The sequence below is a fragment of the Podarcis tiliguerta genome (assembly GCF_965153285.1).
Source record: "Podarcis tiliguerta genome assembly, chromosome: Z".
Taxonomy (NCBI): Eukaryota; Metazoa; Chordata; class Lepidosauria; order Squamata; family Lacertidae; genus Podarcis; species Podarcis tiliguerta.
Genome location: NC_139553.1, coordinates 29,088,837 through 29,109,758, shown reverse-complemented (window position 1 = coordinate 29,109,758; position 20,922 = coordinate 29,088,837). Strand labels below are relative to the sequence as shown.

Below are 20,922 nucleotides of genomic sequence, written 5' to 3'. Positions count from 1 at the left end.
CAATCTTTTAGTTGGTGATGTGCTGGGTATCTTTTTTAACCCATCCTCTTTCACTGGGATTCAGTGGAACTCTGAAAGAGCGTCGCTATATCCTCATTCGTACTTAATAGTAACTCCATTGAACTCAGCGGGACTTCTTCCCGAGTAAACACGCGAGAGTGTCGGGCGGCTGCACAGGCAATTACTTTGAATGTGAGCTGGGTGGTTGATCTGTCAGACACATTTTGATCGAATTATCCAATTTTAAAGGAGTAAATTGGCTTCTCCTAGTTGTTCCAGTCTCACACCTCCAGTCCTTGCCTTGCCTTGCGTAGTAGGGACCTAAACTGTGCTCTTAGTAGGGTCTGAGAACAGCAAGTTTGTTTGTTTTTGTTTTAGAAGCGGGTTAAGTGTATCCCTTTCAGTTGTGGAAGGAGATTATAAAGCTTTTGTTTTTGTTTTGCATTTTTAGAAAGTTTAGGGGGGGATGCTTTCTTCCTTTCCCCTGTTCTCGCCTCCGTTTAGGATTTTACTTTTACTTGGGTGGGAAGAGGAATCGAGATAAGAGAAGTAAATGTTATTGTTATGTTATATCAATGCATGGGACGCTTTAAAGGACCTCTGTCCCTAGGAGCTTACAATCTCATTGAGACACGAGACGGGGAGACACAGTGGAAAGCCAGTTAAACTTGAAACTCTTGGGTTTTTTTTTTAAAAAAACTCATGGTCGAGCCATTCGAAGCACCTTAGGAAAAAGTGCTATTCCAATACAATTCCGCTACAAATTCTAGCGAAGCCGATTGCTACGTTACATGCGCACACCCACAGCCAAAATCAGCTTTGCTGAAAGGAATTTCTTTTTACCGGTTTTAAGATTAGTCCTTCTAGTGATAGGCAGTAGGCACCTTTCAGGGAAATGGGTGCATGATCCAGGGTGTTGTGCAAGGAATTGTAAGTACGCTTCATTTAACTTGCAAATGAAAACCAGTGGGGTTTTCAAGGCTTCCGGTGTTCGCTGGGAGACAGAGGTTGCATTTCGTACCCCTAAAAGGAGTTTAGGAGCTGGGTACTGTAAACCGGCATTCTCCGCTTCATAGCCAGGTCGACCAGCGTGTGGGTCGGCTTTTTAGGAAAGAGACCCGTAGGATATCTGCTCATTTTGGATCTGTTTTAGGTACTCCTTTGCTCTTGGACGCTTCCTTTTGTTATTTCTTCCAGGGATTAATTCGAGCTTGGAGGACTTATGAGCCAGACAGAGTGAGTCTCTTTGGCAGACCTGCCTTTCCAATGAATGAATGAATGAATAAAATTATTTTTCCGCCAGAGAGTTCAAGGCATTTGATCCTCAAGCAAGCCAATGAAGTAGGTTAGGCTGAAAAGACAGTGACTGGTCCAAGGTCACCCAGTGGACTTCAGGCCTGAGACGTGACAAAGTTTAGTACCGTCGCAGGTGATCCAAAAACCCTTTATCTCTAAGGGCGGGGGTGGATCACAGAACTCTGTGAGAAATAGAAAGGTACTATGGACTCCACATATTTTACCCAAACATTCACAGATGGCTAACACCCATGTGTGTTCCATGTATTCACACACCTATGTTTCTGAGGGCATATACATAACTTGAGGGTGTGAAATGGATCAGTTAAAACAAAGTTTTGTCTTTGAAGAAATGCAGTCTTTTATGGTGGGACGTGGGTGGCGCTGTGGGTAAAACCTCAGTGCCTAGGACTTGCCAATCGCATGGTTGGCGGTTCGAATCCCCGTGGCGGACCGCGCTCCCATTGTTCGGTCCCAGCGCCTGCCAACCTAGCAGTTCGAAAGCACCCCCGGGTGCAAGTAGATAAATAGGGACTGCTTACCAGCGGGAAGGTAAACGGCGTTCCGTGTGCTGCGCTGGCTTGCCAGATGCAGCTTGACACGGTGGCCACATGACCTGGAAGTGTCTGCGGACAGCGCTGGCTCCCGGCCTATGGAGTGAGATGAGCGCACAACCCTAGAGTCTGGCAAGACTGGCCCGTACAGGCAGGGGTACCTTTACCTTTTAATCTTTTTATGAAAGGGACACGGGTGGCGCTGTGGGTTAAACCACAGAGCCTAGGACTTGCCGATCAGAAGGTTGGCGGTTCGAATCCCCGCAAGGGGGTGAGCTCCCATTTCTTGGTCCCTGCTCCTGCCAACCTAGCAGTTCGAAAGCACGTCAAAGTGCAAGTAGATAAATAGGTACTACTCTGGCAGGAAGGTAAACGGTGTTTCCGTGCGCTGCTCTGGTTCACCAGAAGCGGCTTAGTCATGCTGACCACATGACCCGGAAGCTGTACGCCAGCTCCCTCGGCCAATAAAGCGAGATGAGTGCTGCAACCCCAGAGTCATCCACAACTGGACCTAATGCTCAAATGTCCCTTTACCTTTACCTAATCTTTTATGAAGTTCAATCAGATTGCTCATTCCTACACACAACCCACTATTTTGACCCTGTAGTACTGAAGGGGCAGCATACACACATGTGAGCTTGATCTTGATGCCTGACAGCTGAATATGAGAACTGAAGTCACATCCACAATAAACTTCTGCCCCACATTTAAGGCACTTAGTTTCCCTCAAAGATCATGGGAAAGGTAGTTTATCATTCACAGATAATACTCAGCATTCAGTTCCCAGGATCCTTTGGGGGAAGCTATGTCCTTTAAATGTATCTTGCCAATGTGACCTGAATCCATATTGAAAAAACAAGCCAGCAAATGGCATTTCCTCTGAAGCTAATAATAATAATAATAATAATAATAATAATAATAATAATAATAATAATAATATAATATGCCCCACTCTGGGTGGCTCCTAACAAAATATTAAAAACACAAAATATTAAAAACACAATAAAACACAACACCAACCATTAAAAACTTCCCTGTACAGGATTCCTTCAGATATCTTCTGAAACTCATATAGTTGTTTATCTCCTTGACATCTGACGGGACTGCATTCCACAGGGTAGGCGCCACTACCGAGAAGGCCCCCTGCCTAGTTCCCTGAACAATGTGAAAATTCTTTCTATAATGTTATATATTGATGTGACTCATTCATACATGCAAGTCACTGGGCAAGGAACACATGTGTTTGTGAACCAGGACTGTGTGGCAAGGTCCTATATGTGCAAATTGGTATCTGTGAGCTCTGTGTGATTCTCTCTCTTTTTTATGAAGGCCCCATCTACAATATATGTTCAAAGTATGATGAAACCATTGTAATCAGTCATGGCTTCCCTCAAAGAATAATGGGTACTGTAGTTTGTTAAGGGTGCTGAGCATTTATAGGAGGCCCCTATTCCCCTCATGGGACGTGGGTGGTGCTGTGGGTTAAACCACAGAGCCTAGGACTTGCCGATCAGAAGGTTGGCGGTTCGATTCCCCGCGATGGGGTGAGCTCCCTTTGCTCGGTCCCTGCTCCTGCCAACCTAGCAGTTTGAAAGCACGTCAAAGTGCAAGTAGATAAATAGGAACCGCTCCAGCAGGAAGGTAAACAGCGTTTCCGTGCGCTCCTCTGGTTTTGCCAGCAGCGGCTTAGTTATGCTGGCCACATGACCCAGAAGCTGTACGCCCGCTCCCTCGGCCAATAAAGCGAGATGAGGGCCACAACCCCAGAGTCGGTCACAACTGGACCTAATGGTCAGGGGCCCCTTTACCGTTACCTTATTCCTCTCACAGAGCTACAAGTTACCAGAGTGGTTTAACAACCAATCCCCCTTCCCAAGGACTTTGGGGAATAGAATTGTCTCCTAACAATTCTCAGAACTCTAACAAACTTCAGTTCCCAGGATTCTTTAGATGGGAAAAGCCATGGCTGCTTAAAGTGGTTTGATACTGCTTCAAATGTATGGTGCAGATGAGGCCAGAACAAAGAGACAAGTCTGTGTTGCATGTGGAAATAGGATTGGTCTCTGCTGTGCTTACAATATTCCTAGTTTTCTAAAGTTCTCTCTTTCAAAAGCCAACTTTCTTTTATCACCATTATTACGGGTCATGTTCTGTTGCCGATATTGCAAGCAGGCACGGGAACTAAGCAGTGAGCAATAGCAGCTAGAACATCATACACAGGGCTTCTTCTAATTCTTCTTTTTAAAGAGAGCAGTTACAGAGGGACAAATAGGCAGTTCAATAAGAACATTTGGGCAGTTCAAAAATTTGAGCCATGCAAAAGTTGTCTTATGTTAGGTGATGTTAAAAGAGATTGAAAAGTCCAGCCTTTTGTAGAACCCCAGACCCTGTTGAAGATGCTTCAGACTCCAATCACCATTTTTTTCCCTAATGGGAAGGAAAGACACACTCTTTTACAGTTGTGTTGCCTGATTCCAAGTTCTGAGGATTTTCACCTATTATATGCAGGCTCCTAAACATCACAGCATGCGACTCAAAGCAAGAGAGCATGTATGTACTCACACAGAAAATTCACTGGTGTGTTGCAGTGGTACGTGTTTTGCAGGCACATTATAATCACTTGCCACTGGGCAATTCTAAATTTCCCTTTTTAAAAAAGCCCAACTCATAGGCATGTGGATCTCAGGCCACCAGATCCAAAAGAATGATTTCTAGATGTGTGCCCCTATAAGGAGTCAAAATCCCAGCCCCCTCCTCCATTGCCTGTCTGCTTCTCCAAACTGTTGGGGGGGGGGGGAAGGCTAGTAGCGGCTAAGTAATTTGCAAGCCAACCTAGTGAATTAGGATGCTCCTCTCTCCATTTAATTTATGTTTTATAGTTGGTTTAGCCTTCTGATTTGATTGCCTTAGTAATGCCGGTTGCCTCCAGCTGCTGATGATACAGCTTTAATTCTGTTTTAAAGGTCATGTAAACATGTGCCTGTAGCAGAAGGAATGCAAATTCAATTCCTCTTCTCCCCCCCCCACCTCACCGGCCCCTCCTTTATAATGGTGCCTCCCTATTTGCTTGACAGCTTTTGCCTCAAAAATTTACAGGAGTGTGTGTGTGTGTGCGCGCGCATGCATGCGTGCACGTGCGCTCAGTGAAAATCCCCTCTCTGTGTAATATCCATGTATAGAGGTATATGTTTCTCACATACAAATTGGTGGGCATCCTCTTTGTGAATGTGATATATTATAGTCTCACAGAAATACACACAAATCAGTGAACATCCTCTGTGTCAATGTGTGTGTAATGTCTCTATACAGGGATATAGCTCGCACAAACACAACAAACAAACACCCTCTGTGTGTATGCATGTGTAATACGTATCCCCTCCCACTAAATAAAAGGAACCTCCTCTTTAGAAAAAGAAAAGGTAAAACCAGCCCTGCTTCCCAGGGCCAAAAGACAAGACATGTGAGGAGAATGTCAAAATAATGCCCACCACTATCAGGCGAAAAGGGGTAAGTGAAGACCTACATCAAAAAACAAGAGGGGAAATCAAGATTTACATAAGAATCTACTGAATCTGTGCATTCTGCTGCCTGAGGCAGTTGCCTCTCCTTGTCTTACGGGTGGGCCCTGCCCCTTCCCCACCATACACGTCTCTCTTTTAAATTTTTTTTCAGAACTCCTTTATTTTCCAGTATCCAAAAATACATATAACAAACAATCCCCATATACCTCTCCCAAGAAACACCCCATGCATATTTAATGTAAATAATACAGTCAAACATTAGACAAGCTGGCAAATAGTTTAGAATTAATTACATCAGTTAGGTGTCTTCTACTCTCCATTTTAACAGATTGTCCAACATACTGGATAAACATGCACCATACAGTTTCAAAATCATTTCGGGTCTTTGTGTTCTCTAAGGTGCCTCTTAACCTTTTGCAAACAGCATGTTCCCACATACCTAGGAAAACACATAGTTTGGTGGAGATCATTATGGTGGCTCAGAAGGATTCACTACCATTTCCCTGCGACCCAGCTCCTGTCCTTTTTAAAAGCAACAGGCAAATGGACAAGCAAGTACGTGGAGAGGCAGTGCGGTGTGGAGAGACACACCTGGGGAAAACCCTGGTCTCAGTCGCCACTCATCCATGAAGTTCTCTGCCTGTGGCATTGTGGGAGTTATTAGTCCCCTCTGCCTCACAGGGTTGCTGTGAAGATAAAATGGGGAGGCAACCTTGCACTCCCTGGGAGGAAAGGTGGGACAGAACTGTAATAAAATAAAATGAAGTGCACAGAGGACAAATCTACCCATGAAGACAAGTCATGCTGCAAGTGTACTATCTCCAAGATGGCCTCTGAATACCAGTCACAAGGGAACAATGGTGGGGGACAGCTGTTGGGCTCATGCCCTCATGTGTGGGTTTCTCATAGGCATCTGGTTGCTGAGTGTGTGGGAGATAGGATGCTGCACTAAATGGGGCTGATCCAGCACTTTATTTATCCTTGTTTGTCGAATTGGAACATTTCTATCCTGCTAGCCGACCAAAGCTCTTTAGGCAGCTTGCAATGTATTTAAAATCAAATAAAATAGCCAACAGTACTGAAATTGGGCAAAGTCCCCCACCACCTGCCACGTTTTGTAATGCTCTGAAACCACATTCACACCATACATTTAAAGTTCTATGACATTGCTTCGAACAGCCGCGGCTTTCCCCAAATAATTCTGGGAGCTGTACTTGTTAAAGGGTCTGAGACCTGATACGAAACGCCCTCCCCACAATTCCCCTCACAGAGCTAGTGTGAATTTCAATGGGTAGCTGTGTTTTGGTTCATGCATTTGTTCATGAAGTGCAAATTAAGCAATTTCCCATTAAAATGCAAGGCCAATTTTTTCGTCTCCATCCCTGCTTCTGAGTAGACATTCACAGGATTGCATTGTCACAGAACCAGCCATGTGCATGTTTACTCGGAACATAATGTTTCAGTGGGGTTTGCTCCCAGGTGTGCATTCAGAGCATTGCAATCTAAATTTGGGATTGCAGCCTGATTCTGGCCATATTTACTTAGCCTTTAGGTTGCAATCCTATGCAGCTTTTTGTGGGATAAACCTCACTGTACATAAGAAGACTTACTTCTGAGTAAACATGTATAGGGTTGCAGTCCAAGCCCTTCTGCCCTCATGTGGAGTTTCTCACTTTCCTGTAAGTGAGCATTGTTTTGCAGAAAACCCTTCTGCTTAGAAAAGGGACACAGGGAGCTTGACTTATACTGTGCCAGGCAGTAGTTCCTTCTCACTCAGTATGATCCACAATGCTTGCAGTGGCCCTCTCAGATTTCAGAAAGGTGCCTCTCCCAGCTCTGCTTGAAGTTGCCAGAGAATGAACCTGGGATTTCTACATGCAGTGACGCTGAGTGGTCCATGAGGCTAGTAGGGTGGAATGCAAGTCCTTATTGAGGCTAAAAGTACAATACATACTAATTTGGGTTGAACTTGCATGGGACTTTGTTTCAAGTAAGCAGACATAGGCTCAGGCTGTAGGTTGCAGAAGGATAATCCCAAAACTCTGCCATTCTAGAAGGCTGAGATTTGTAAACAATGGGGACTGGAGTGGTGTAGTTGGTGGAGTGCCCCGCTATAACTGAGAAGACCCCCACTCACCTATGAAGCTCATTGGATGACCATGGACTGATCAGTCTCTTGTGACCTAACCTTCCTCATAGAGTTGTTTTGAGGATAAAATGGGGTATGCGTGTATGTATTGTATGGAGCTCCCTGGAGGAAGGGCTGAACAAGAATGTAATAAATATATAAAATAAAACCATATAAGCTGGTTCCAGCGTTGGATGCACCTATACATTTTCCCCTCCTTTCTTTTTTCTTGTGTGCTCAAGGGCAGATCCAATTTAGACCTGGCTGGGGGTTGTCATTGGTAGCCTATAGTGTGAGTTGGCGTCTTGCCAATCTACAGTTAAGCCTGTGACCGCTTGTCCATCATTAACCCTATTTTAGGGGGTTATAAACTCAGCCATGCAGAATTTGCTCCAGGCGTAAAAAAGAGAAAAAAAGCTTTTTGCTACAGCTCAGTTCCAGCCCCCACCCCTTTCCCCACCAGGGTAGACTTCATAAAAAAAAATCAGTCTGATTGGCTTTGTCCAGGTTTTTTAACCCTTGATGGAGAAACCAAGCAGAAGAAACCTGGGAGCTGTTATTGATTTGGAACTCTTTCTTCTCTGTTTTACTTACTTGGCTAAATAAATGGAGGTGGGAAGGGGGATTATTGCCTCCAAAAAGTAGTATGTTATCTGGCATTATGAATTCCAAAATGCAGCAAGCAACAATCCCATTTTCTGCTCCTCCGCAAACCTGATTGGTATAGGGCCGGTTCTAACATTATCCAAAGTGAGGCAATAATCTCAAGAGGAAGATACTGGAGGAAGGGAGAGAGGCAGAAGCCTCTTGGCTGTTCCTCTTTGACCATTCTCTTTTCTTGGGTGACAGTATTGTGTATGCTACATGGCCCTTGCCTCCCACTCCCAACAAAGCTAGTTTGCTGGCTCAGGTGTGAGGGAGATGCTATCCCACTGCCAATGTGGAAGTAAGTTTCAACTGTCAGACCAAATGGAGAGGAATCCCCTCATCTTGTCCTTCAGGTCAGGCAGCAAAATATTTTGGGCCAGCCCTGCTTAGGTTAGGCTGTAAGGGGGAATTCTTCTTTCAGAAGGAGAGTATTATGAGCAGGGAAAGGTTCGTATAAAGCAGCCTTAGTCAGGACATCTAGTCAAGTATTGCTGATCTCTCTGACAAGCAGCTGTTGCTCTCCAAGGTCTCAGGTATGGGTGAATCTGACATTCTCAGTTTCACTCCATTTTGCATTTTTTTCAGTCTTAAATTTTGTTCTCCCCTTTCCCCCATCTGTTTTTTTTATTATTTAAATAAATCTTCATAAAAGTTCACCAACACTTTCATATGTATTTCTAATATTTGCATGCAATTTTGCCTAAAACACATATTTTTGCAAAGCAGTTTTCCCTGATACAAGACACTTTTGTATGATATTTACATCAATAAATGCATTTTTATGCACACGTTTCTGTAGCATGTGTATTTGGAGTACGTTATTTGGCTGGAAAAATGCATTGCATAATTCAGAGTAGTGCCAATTTCAAAGAATAGTTGTGTTCCAATTTGTCCAACGAACCTGCACTTTTGTTTTAGAAAGTGCAGGTTTGTTAGGTTCACCTTTAGATCGTTAGGTTCACCTTTAAATGTGAACAGGATAGAATTTGTTCCCCATCCCTAGTCTCAGGCTGAGGATCTTTCTCAGCAGCTGGAGATGCCAAAAAATCCATGTAATCTTCTAAATGTAAAGCCTGGTGCTTGACTACCAATTTCTGGAGAACCTGTCCATTTAGGAGTCCGTCCAAGGACTCTAATTAACAGCATATCTGCTGGAGAACCAACACAGCCAGGAAGCAAACAACCACTCTATTTATCCCTGTGATACAGAGTTAGAATTAGAGGGGGAGCAGTGAAGGCCTGGACCCTTCCATTACTATTTGTAGAAGACTTCTGGATGAGGCAATAATTTATCTTAAAGTGGGGAGGTTTAATTCCATGTTCACTTCATTTTCAGCACCAGTGCTGCAGGGAGTAAAAGATGCTTTACAATTAATATGTATTTGTTCATTTAAAAGTATATATCCCACCTTCCAACCACTGGGTCTTCAAGACAGCTTGCAGCCACGGCATGAAGCAATCAAACATCATGTTATTTCAAATAAGATTAAATCACTGATGGTTTAACATGTGAATTATGTGCAAGAGGCCTCTTGAAATTCTCCACCCTATTTGCGGGTTGAGAAACTGGAAAAGCCACTGGAAAAACCACTCCCTAGTTAGCTCAGTCGGTAGGGCATGAGACTCTCAATCTCAGGGTTGTGGGTTTGAGCCCCATATTGGGCAAAAGTCCCATTCATTGTAGGTGGTTGGACTAGAACTAGAGGGCTCTCAGGTTTCCTTCCAACTTTCTATTCTATGATTCTCTGAAGGTAAGAGGAATCACATTTCTCCAGTGGAAGGTGAAACATCTGAACTGTTTCTTATGGAGTGGGACTCACTGTAAGTGGCAGCACAGCTCCCCTTGTCCACTTGGCAGGGTTTAGTGGCAGTGGAGGCAACTGTGTTGGTAGCCCGGCTACCATTTTGCACGCACCCTATGATGTTCCAGTAAAATGTTCCTAAAGCTGTTGACTCACCACTGTAGGACTCAGGATGTTAGAGGAGGTGGGACTTCAATCTGATGTGTCTAAGCTCTTCATATATTCTTCAGTCAATAAGCTGGAGGCGGCAATGCTTTTGAATACCAGTTGCTGGTATTCAGGAGGGGAGAGTGCTCTTGTGTTTACCTCCTGCTTGCTGGTTTCTCAGAAGCAACTGGTCAGCTACTGTGAGAACACATTACTGGTATAGATGGGATATTGGTCTGATCCAGCAGGCTCTTCTAATGTTCTTAATAAACAGTAGTGGTGAAAGAGAACTGGGATGGTCGGGTTGTGAGTTATGGAGCATTTTCTGTGTGCTTGTACAGGAGTACTGCCATGAGCTTTGTAAGTATAAACATATTTGAAGTATTTTTAGAATGCAACAGAGATAAAGGCAATAAATTTAAGGCCATTTATCTTAATGGCAGTAGTTCGTAAGGGTTTCAGGCAAGAGTCATTTCTAGCCCTACCTGGACATGATGGGGATTGAATCTGGGGCATTCTGCATGACAAGCAGATATTCTGCCCCTGATCTGCAATGGGCAGCTCCAAGACTCCTACTGCCTCTTCCTAAGACTTTTTGTCTTTGAAAGAGACTAGATCTGAAAAACATTTCAAGACTAGGAGGTCTCAAAAAAGAAGACCACTCTCTGAAAACTGAAGACATAGCCACCCTAATTTATGCCAGGCCCACCCAGTCCACATAATCCACACTGCCAGCCATGCACAAGGGCTAATGGGGCACACTCCACATCTGAGTCCCAGCTAGCTCAGGTTAGCTAGTGATGCTTGACAACACTCAGCCAAATGTTTGCTCTTGCACTCAATTCAGATGTAGTGGGGGAGAAAGTGGCCTGAATTTGGGAGTGATTACAAGTGTGCGTGAAATGTTTTGAGAAGTTTTTTTGGGGGTGCTTTCCATTTGGAGGTAGTTTCTTAACATATATTTGTTTTGTTTTAATGATTGTGTCTTCATCAGGGCATATTACAGTGTTGGTGGAGGCCCTTACAGTCTTTGCCTCCCAGGAGCTACCCTGCACCCCCTTCCAAATGGCCAAGGTTGATGCAACATTATTATATAGTACAGCTTTCACCAACCTAGTGCCCTCTGGTAGTGGACTACAACTCCCATAAGTCACAGCTAGGAAAAATTGCAAGTCAGCTGCAGGACTGATCTCTCTCTCTCTCTCTCTCTCTCTCTCTCTCTCTCTCTCTCTCACACACACACACACACACACACACACAAACACAACTTGCATGGGCAGAAATAAGTGGGATCCCCGTGAACAGCTGCAGTGTATGTAGGGTATGTGTGGACCTATTATAACAAATGCCCTTGACAGAGTGGGCTTACTGCCCCCTTAGTCATTTTGGGGAATTCACTGTCCTATTTCTGCCTGTCCAAGTTAATGCAAGGATTCCTAAATGGTCTTGTGGGAGAAAGACCTGCCTGCTGCTTAAATAACCCTTGGAATAAAACGCCATGCTGGCTGGAGCTGATGAGCACTGGAGTCCAAAAACATCTGGAGGGCAACAGGTTCCCCTTTCCTAATCTAAAACAACTACAACCATGCACACAAATTATCTATCCATCACCAACAAGGGAGGAAGACTTATCAATTTATTGCCCTGTTTGTAGGCTTGCTGAGAGCATCTGATTAGCCACTGTGGGAAACCGCATGCTGAACTGGGTGCACCTTGGGAGATCATCTTACGTGTTTCATCTCTACTTTTACCTAGTTTTCCAGTAAAATAATGGATTCGATTGATTGAATTCAAGGAATGCATGTAATTCAGCAAAGGGTACTAAAAAGTGCTTTCCCTAGTAGTGCTTAATTTATGATTGCTAGCTACCCCTTCATATTTTTATAGACCCAATGCATTTTGTGAGCTCACTCCATAAGAACTAGAATTCCCCTAAAGGATGTATGTAGATAGAAACATGTCAGTTGAGGACTGAGCATGCTCAGTGGACATAGAATTGTTGCTGACTATTAGAGGAAGGAAATGGAAACTGTGGGAGGGGGAACGGAGTGCAATGGTAGGCCCTAGAAAAGGGTGGACCTGACTGGCTGGCTGAAATCCTGAACAGGTGAGTTCCACACTGCAACATTTTGTCACAGGTCCCACATGTATTGAGTGTGGATGTAGTATTACTAGAGGACTACCTTTGATGAAAAACATCTTATCTGAAAGATGCAAAGCCAATGTTGGAGATGAGATCAGTCAAGTCTGTTCAGAATACGCTAGAGAAATGCAGTGCAGAATACTCTATTGGTGTTTGTGCATTTGTGTGTTTGGAGAGATGCATCTCAGGCAAACACACCATCAGGGCCAGGTAAATGTCTGACAAACATTCAAAAGGAATATTCTTGTCTCTTTTCCATTTGGGGATTGCTGAAGATCACATCTACTTCCTACTGGCAAATCTGTGTTATTTTTTCTTTTTTTAAAGCTTTTCTATTTTTCTTTTTGTTCATTTTCCATTAAACTCTCTGCCATTTCACACTGGCAATTGTATATTTACATTAAGCATCTATGCAGAAAACCTTTATATATTTTGTCTTTATTTCCCCCTAATCCTTTCTCTTCCATTATCACACCTCCCCGGATTGCTATTTTTTTAGGAAGCGTTTTCAGGTGGTAATTCTGCTAACGTCTCTGGAGTCATTAAGCACACCCCCAACGGAGATGTATCTCATGTTTTAGGCTGCAATCCTAACTCTACTTACCTGGGATAAACCTCATTGAACCCAACAGGACTTACTTCTGGTTTGACATGATTAGGAAGTAAGCCACATTGGCAAAATGGAACTCACTTCCTAGTTAACAGCTCTGAGATTGTGCTGTTAATGAAAGTAGGACCAAGTTGAAATTTCTCAGACATAATTTTTTTCAAGCTCCTTATGAACTACTGGAATATTTTTTTTGTCCTGACCCAGAGAACATTTGGCAAAATGGTTTTCCCAGATTTACCAACCATGAATTCTGGATCCATTTTTAATACTGTTTAATATTATGCCGATATTACCCTCTTTTCTTAGCCAGTTTCCTTCATCTACCAGCATGAGCCCACTGTAAAATTTCATGCAACACTCAAACTGACACCCTATACACTCCTGCCTATCGAATTCAGAGAGGCATATTTCCGAATAGGCATACATATGATTGCATTGTAAATGAGCTAAAATGTCCTAGAAGAGGGTTTGGGTGTTGTTGTTTTAAAAAACTGTTGGATAATTTCACTTTCCCCAGGAATATCCAGGAAAATGTCCCCTCCCCCATTTCACTGCTCACAAATGGATAATTTTTGGAGGCCGTTTTTAATTATCCCTAAATGAAAGTAAAGTTGGTTTTCCAACTTTCCACTTGGTAAAATAGGGATGAAGCCCAGCGTTCCATGCTGTCAGGGTCAGAGGGGGAAATGGGTTTTCTGTGATGCATAGCAGGCTCTTTCGACCCTTAAATGCCTAGGCAGAGGGGAGATGGAGATAATGTTTGTGGGGAGCACATAGTGTGATTTGCCCTGAACCCCACATGTTCCCCTTTGGAAATTGCAACTTTCAATTTTTTTAATCTCTTCCCATTTTAAGAAAAGGTTTGCCACATGGCACGATGAGTGTGTGTGCTGTCTGAGAAACACTAACACTAGTCATTTTGGTGCGTGGAACAGAATTGTGCAGCTCTTTTGATCCAGGCCAAAGTTTTGAAAACTTGCATCAGCACAACTGATTCAAATTTCCCTGGGTCAAAATTTCTGCCTTTGCAGAAAACAAACAAACAAAAATTCATTGCATGATACATTTCTAGTTATTATGGTGAGAATTAAAAACAAGAGAAGAAAGCCCACCATAAAAATTGTGAATGAGTGGCTTTCCTAAAAAACAACAACAGTGTTTCAGAAAGCAGATTTCATATTTCCAATTATTGGATTATATCGAATCAAAAATTTCCTTTCACTGAAAAAAAAAATGTATGTGAAAAAGTTTCATTTATCACTTTTATACACACAGTTCTCCTGATTAAGGATTTTTGTACCGCAATGTGTGTGTCTGTGTTTGTGTGTATAACAATTAACAGCACTTGCTGATATTAAAAGGGTCAAATTTGTGTGTGTGTTCAAGGAAGATATTTTATACATTACATTCCAATAACGTGGAGGATAACTTTCTATGCTGCCACATGCTTTACACATGAGCTTGTTATGTGGAGCATATGCTCCTCTCATGTGTGAATCGTGTGTGCATGGTGCGTCTTCATTCTTCCTTATCTTTTGCTGTATCTGAAGTTCTCCTCTGGCTTCTCTCTCTCCCCCCCCCCCATCCATCTATCGCTCGCTCCCCCTACACACACACACACACACACACACACACACACACCCCCCTAAGCATTTGATCATTTCTTCAAGTCCCTTGGCTGAACCAATCTCTTTTCATGCACAGGATAAAAAGAGAAGGACTTCAAAGTAGGTTCAGGTAATTAACAGCTGAGGGGAACATAATCTAAACCATAGGCTCTGCTTTGCACCCAGGTCTGCTTTCCCGAGCCAGCCGGCAAGGGAGCGCCCTATTCCCTATAGCATCCAGATCGGCTTCCTCCGAACAGCTTTTGCCAAGCCTCCAGTCATCACATCTGCATTTCAAACACCGTGGCTCTGGCATTAATTATTAATTAGCCTACAGTCACCCCAGAGGATTTAAGTTCCAGCCTGCATATACTTATTCATTGACCTCTATCTTAGTTTTTGTTGGGGGGGGGAGAGTAAGGGGGGAGCCACTAGATGTTTAATAATTTCCTTTCTCTTGGAACCTTCTGTTCTAGTTTCACGGAAAAGGGAAACAGTATATTTTCAGTGTGTGTGTGTAAAGGCAGGGGGGAATGGGAAGGTTGTCTAGCTATTTGTTTACTGGAAAATGAATTGAGGAGAGCTTGTGTCAATCCTTCTGTGTTTTTACAGCTGACAAATCTTCCTTTCCTTTCCTTTCCTTTCTACTTATAGCATTATGTGACTAGGTTTTAGTTAATATCAGGGCTGAGTAGGGATAGGCAATTTTTTCCCCCATTTCTCTAGTCTTAAGTTTAGTTCTCCGCATTAGTTTGCATTTTTTTTTTAAAAAAAGAAGTCCTCATGAAATTCACCAGCATTCTAGTGCAAATTTGCCCCAATATACACTTTTTTTTTTTTGCAAAGCAGTTCCCCTGGATATAATGTATTTTTGTATGCTATTTTCATTATTAATATGTGTTTATATGCACGCTTTGCCCTAGTATATGCATTTTTGTGCAACTTACTTGGTGGGAGAGCTGCATTGGAAATTTAAGAGAAGTGTGGATTTTGAAGGATGGATGTGTTTCAGTTTGCATATTGCTTTGAAAACTGCAAATCAGACAACCTTGTCTTTAAATGTGAATTGTATTGCATTTCTCACCTATCCGTATGACTGAGATGAAATGTCTCAGACAATTCTTTAAACATTCTCTCTCCATCCTTCTCAAACTCCTTCTGAACTGCCAAATAATTTTGGTTCTCCCCTGGAGAATATTTGGCAAAATGGTATTCCCAGTTTTGTCACCCCTGAGTTTTTGAAGCAACTGCAGATTCAGTATTAATATTGTTCAGTATTATTATTACTCTTGAAGGAAGCAGTGGTCTGGTCTCCTGCTCCCTCTGGTCTTCATTCTATATTTCCCTTCATCTACCAGTATGAACTAATGATAGTGCTTCATTCAACTTTAATTTAGGATATAGCTCTTAGCTAACTTACCTGGGAGTAAGCTCTCTCAAACTTATTTCATAAGGACTTACTTCTGAGTAGACATGTCTAGGATTGTGCTTTGAACTGAACTTTCTCAGAAGAGAATTTAACTTTTCCCTTCTCAGATCATTAAACAAAATGTTCCCACTGCAAATTTCACACATATGTTGCTCAGCCTTTGTTAAAATATCAGACTATGGTACTTAAAAATACATTCAGTGGATTCCATTTTTGAATAAGATATTCAAAGGTTTCTCTCTCTTCTCCCGATCTCCACCCCCACCCCAACTCTGTGTGTATGTGTAAGGCAACACTGTTTTCTTCTGCACTCTGCTACCACAAAATGTGTGTCCTTTAGTAAAATTATCAATGAAACAAGTTTTGTTTGCAATTGTTCAAATGGTTCTTGAGAATCAGGGAGGTTTCTTCCAAGACTGTTACCCAATGGGCTTTCTCATCCTTTGAAAATCATTAATATTCACTACCCAGATTTAATATTCAGTTGCCTTCCACTGATGTAAAAATAAACAAACCAGAAATGACAAGCAGTTGTGATAGGAAATTCACTAGTCATTTGCATCTCCCCCTGCCCTTCTTCATCCCATTCTTGTAATACAGAGAATTTACTAAAGGAATTTACTAAGCCTTAGATGTAATCTCTTCAGCCACTGTAGAAAAAACATTTTCACATTGCTCCTACTTTTAAAATTGTTAGTGAAACAAGAAGTGATTGTTTACTTCGACTAATTCCTAAAGGAATGATGATAGTGCAATTAGAAGGTCAGACCGGTTAACTTGTTTGACATTCTAGCATTGATTTTGTTAAGGAATTTAAATCTATGATAGTACCCTTTAGAATATTTTAGTGGCAAGTATAGGATTTGGATGGATACACCCACCCACCATTCTCCACTCAGAGCTAAGCACTTATGCAACACAATCCAATGCATGTTTAGTCAGTAGGGATTATTTGCTATTATTTGTGCACATAGCCTTAGTCACATTGAATTCAATGATCAAGTAAAACTTGTGCTTAAATTTCTTGTTGATATCCAGTGTGCCTAAAAAGAGCATAGCATTGGCTGGCTTATATCTATCCAAACAAACACTATGTAGGATGCAATGTTTGGCTGGTCAATCAGTGAACCTAACTAGTTAAAACAGTTCAATTAGTAGGAAATGTGTCTTTGATTAATGGTTCAGCTGACTTATTTTCCCCCACCCCAATATTTAGTACTTATACAGCACTGAACATGGAAAACATGTATGTGTATGTGTGATGCTTCTTTTAAGTCAAGGCCTGCTGTGTGATATACCGTATTTTTCACTCTATAAGACGCACCAGACCATAAGGTGCACCTAGTTTTTGGAGGATGAAAACAAGAAAAAAAATATTCTAAATCTCAGAAGCCAGAAAAACAAGAGGGATCGCTGCGCAGTGAAAGCATCAATCCCTCTTGCTGTTCTGGCTTCTGGGATAGCTGTGCAGCCTGCATTCACTCCATAAGACGCACACACATTTCCCCTTACTTTTTAGGAGGGAAAAAGTAAGTCTTATAGAGCAAAAAATACGGTATATCTACATCTTCTTAAAAAACACACACCTTTGTTTCTTGTTCTTTTTCTCACATGCAAATGTATGCAGATTTAACCAATTTACTGATTAATAAACTAAAACTCAAGTGAAGTAAAAGCTGCTGCTAGAGTGGGAAACCTGTGGCCTTCCAGATGCTGTTGGACTCCAGTTTCCAGTATCCCCAGCCAGCGTGGCTAATGATCAGGGATGCTGGGAGTTGCAGTCCAACAACATCTGGAAGGCCACAGGATCCCGTACCCTGTCCTATCCAATGTTACTTGCTCCCTAGCAAGCCTACTTAGGAATGCAGTCTAATATTTTTTAAAATCACAGACGTCCTTTGTTATTTTCATGGCACTTTACATAAACCAAAACCAAATCAACCAAGAAGACAGAATCCTGCCCTAGTGAGATTTCAGTCTAAATATCAATAGTGTGTGGGTTGTGAGCAGGATACACAGAGAGAAGACAGCAGGGAGAAGGGATGGCAACAAACACGAGCAGATATGTACGTCAAACTTTGTTCCAGTTGGGGGTAAGAATGGTGCCAATGAATAGGCAGAGTTTGAGGAGGGGAGCACAAAGACGAAGTAGCTTAGAGCTTCATTCCTTGTGCAGTAAGCTCAGTAAAGAAATGCGTGAGTGAGCTGTTTTTTGGGGGTTCATGCCAGTGCTTTTATTCTAGAAAAAAAGGTGCTTGTACTGCATACCCTTGAGTAGTCCTAGAAAGAAGCACTGCTTAACACCATCCCTTCTCCCATTTTTGGTGCACTTGGAGACACTAGAGATAAAATCCAAATGCAATGCCAAAAATGTGCAGAAGTGCATTTTGGGCCATTAACCAATGTCTTTCAAAGTAACTTGAGAAAACAGTAATTTCCCCTACGTAAGCACTTTAAAACTTATGAAACAAAGCCCTTTCTACTGAGTCACATAATACGACGGTGGGAGCAAAAACTTTTATTGCACAGCACAAGGAAGGAGAAAGGGATAAATTAAGCAAAACAAGCCAATAGCAAGACAGCATGTCATACTTTTAGCAAGACTATAGGCTTAGGGAATTAATGCTACCCCGCACCTGAAAACTTAATCAGATTGAAAACCGAGGTGCATAGGAACAATATAACACCAGAAGCTGAATTATACTGCGTCTGTCCATTGGTCCACCTGGATGAATGTTGCTTACACTAGCTTTTCCCAACTCCTGGGTCCAGCTGTTGCTGGACTACAATTCCCACCATCCCTGACCACTGGCCCTGTTGTCTAGGGATGTGTGAGTTGAAGTTCAACAACATCTGGGGATCCAAGGTTAGGAAAGCCTGGTCTACACTGACTCGCAGTGGTTTGCCAGGGTTTCAGGCAGGGGATTCTCTATCCTACTTAGGGATGCTGGGGGCTGAAACTGGGATTTTCTGTATGCAAAACAGATGCTGTAGTACTAATCTACATTATTTCCATGCAACAATTATCCCCCAGTTGTCTCTTGGTCTCCCTCTTCGCAACTTTATACAGACCGAATCCTGATTACAATTATACTACCTATGCATTTAAGGTTAAGCTGTAAGATCACCACACTTAGGTGATGATTTTATGACAAGTAAAAAAATACTGCAAGTTTTAATACTAGGGCTGCTCCAAATACCCATAAATTATGATTTGGTGCTGGAGCTAGCAATTTCCTTTGGGTAGTACATCAGACAACAGCAGCACCACTGCAATTGTGTGAATATTCACATTTTAAACATATAGTTCAGTGCCATTGTTTCCCTGGCTGCTGCTGCTGCTTCCCTGTTCTTCAGTGAATCACATGGATGAGTCTACCCAACCAGGAATCACATAAAGAATGATATTACATTGCAAAGCTACATCTGAGTGACAACAGCAGACATTTGTAAATAAGACCACGTGCATGGACTCAACCAGTCAGAGTCGACTGCATGGTGATGCCACTGAAGGAAACAAAAGGAAGGTGAGAGAGGGAGAGCGAAAGAGAGAGAGAGCACAATTTAAACAAATCAGATTTTATTTTTATAGGCAATGACTAGTGCCAGCATTTTAAACAAGCCAAGGAACATTTTGTGTGTTTTTTTCTGGAAGGGGAAATCAGCCAAAAATGGGAAGCACTTTTGGCTTCTACTGAAAATACCTATTAAAGAACCAGCAGGTATCCTGAGCTCTGCTCAGAATTGTTGCTGTATCTCAAAGCAATTGTTTGCATTCTGATTAAAATTTATCCCCTAATTAATTGCTAGGACTGACATCAAGCAATGAATCTAGAATGAAGGGCTCTGTTGTGCTATCCAGAAATCTTATCAGGAACCAGGGCACCTCTGGTTACAGAAATACAGCAGTTCCTTACATAATGCTCTTGTAAGGATTTGTACTCAGACAACTGATTCAAATGTTCAAGAATGGCAAAAGGAGCGAACCCTCATGAGATTGCACCTGCCAGGTCCGGCCACAGTCAAAATGCTGCCCCAGGCAAACAGTGTCTCTGGCACCCCTATTGTTTGCTCAGATTCTGAATACTTTATTTCTAATTGCTATTTCAACCCATTCCACGACTTTGATTTGCATGCATGTTTCACTCTTGCAATGTAAGATGTTAAGTTTGCATGGACGGAGCTCATCACAATCACTCTTTTGCACACTGAATGGACATTGACATTGTAATCACCCAGCCACCCACCCCCAAATGAAGACACTCTTGGAATGTGAGACAGCGTTGACCATGCAGATTAGTACTGCCTTTTACTACTAAAGATGAACCAGTTGTGCTATTTATTTCAACAATTAAGATGGCCTTTGACAGGCAGCACCCAAGCTCAGCACCCCTAATGGTCTCCAGGGGGAGGGTCACATCTCCCTAAATTTGGCACTGGTACCACCTCAGTATGCATGCTGAAAATGGCATATTGGAATATGTTGGAACCACGTCCCAGCCTCTTGTTGCTTCCATGTGATCTGCTTTATTAAGCATTCATCCTGATTTGGTTTACAAGGAGATAAGATGGCATTGACTGCTTAAAGAGCATTTGTTCTGCTTTGTTGGTGGGGAGTTATATGATCAAGTGCTACCCCATACTTCCTAGTGCATTATTCTCTCTCACTTTCCCCTTACCTTAAAAAGTCCAATCCATTGGGCAAAACTGGTTTGATGTGCAAGACCACCTAATCGTCCAACCCACATTTGCCAGAATATGATTGAATCCCACCCTCAAATAGCAGTTGTCTGGAAGCACCCTCCCTGCCACACATGGAAACTGATTGTGTGAAGACTTTTAACTTAGCTTTGAGACGATGGTTCATTTTGAAGAGAGTCAGCAGCAGCAGAGATTAGGTGCTTAGGTGTTTTCCAAGATGTTCCAGGTGAAAAGGCCCTAGTGCATCCTATGTGCTCTTCCTGAACACCTGGATTAATTTTCAGCTGATATACATATATATTTTTAAAGCACACCTATCTATTTCCATCTTACAAA

General features: G+C 42.4%; 1 long non-coding RNA gene across 1 annotated transcript in view; it reads left to right on the top strand.

Moving 5' to 3' along the window:
* Positions 1 to 20,922, top strand: part of LOC310669721 — a 94,870-nt gene that overhangs the window by 8,851 nt on the left and 65,097 nt on the right. The window lies entirely within an intron of this gene.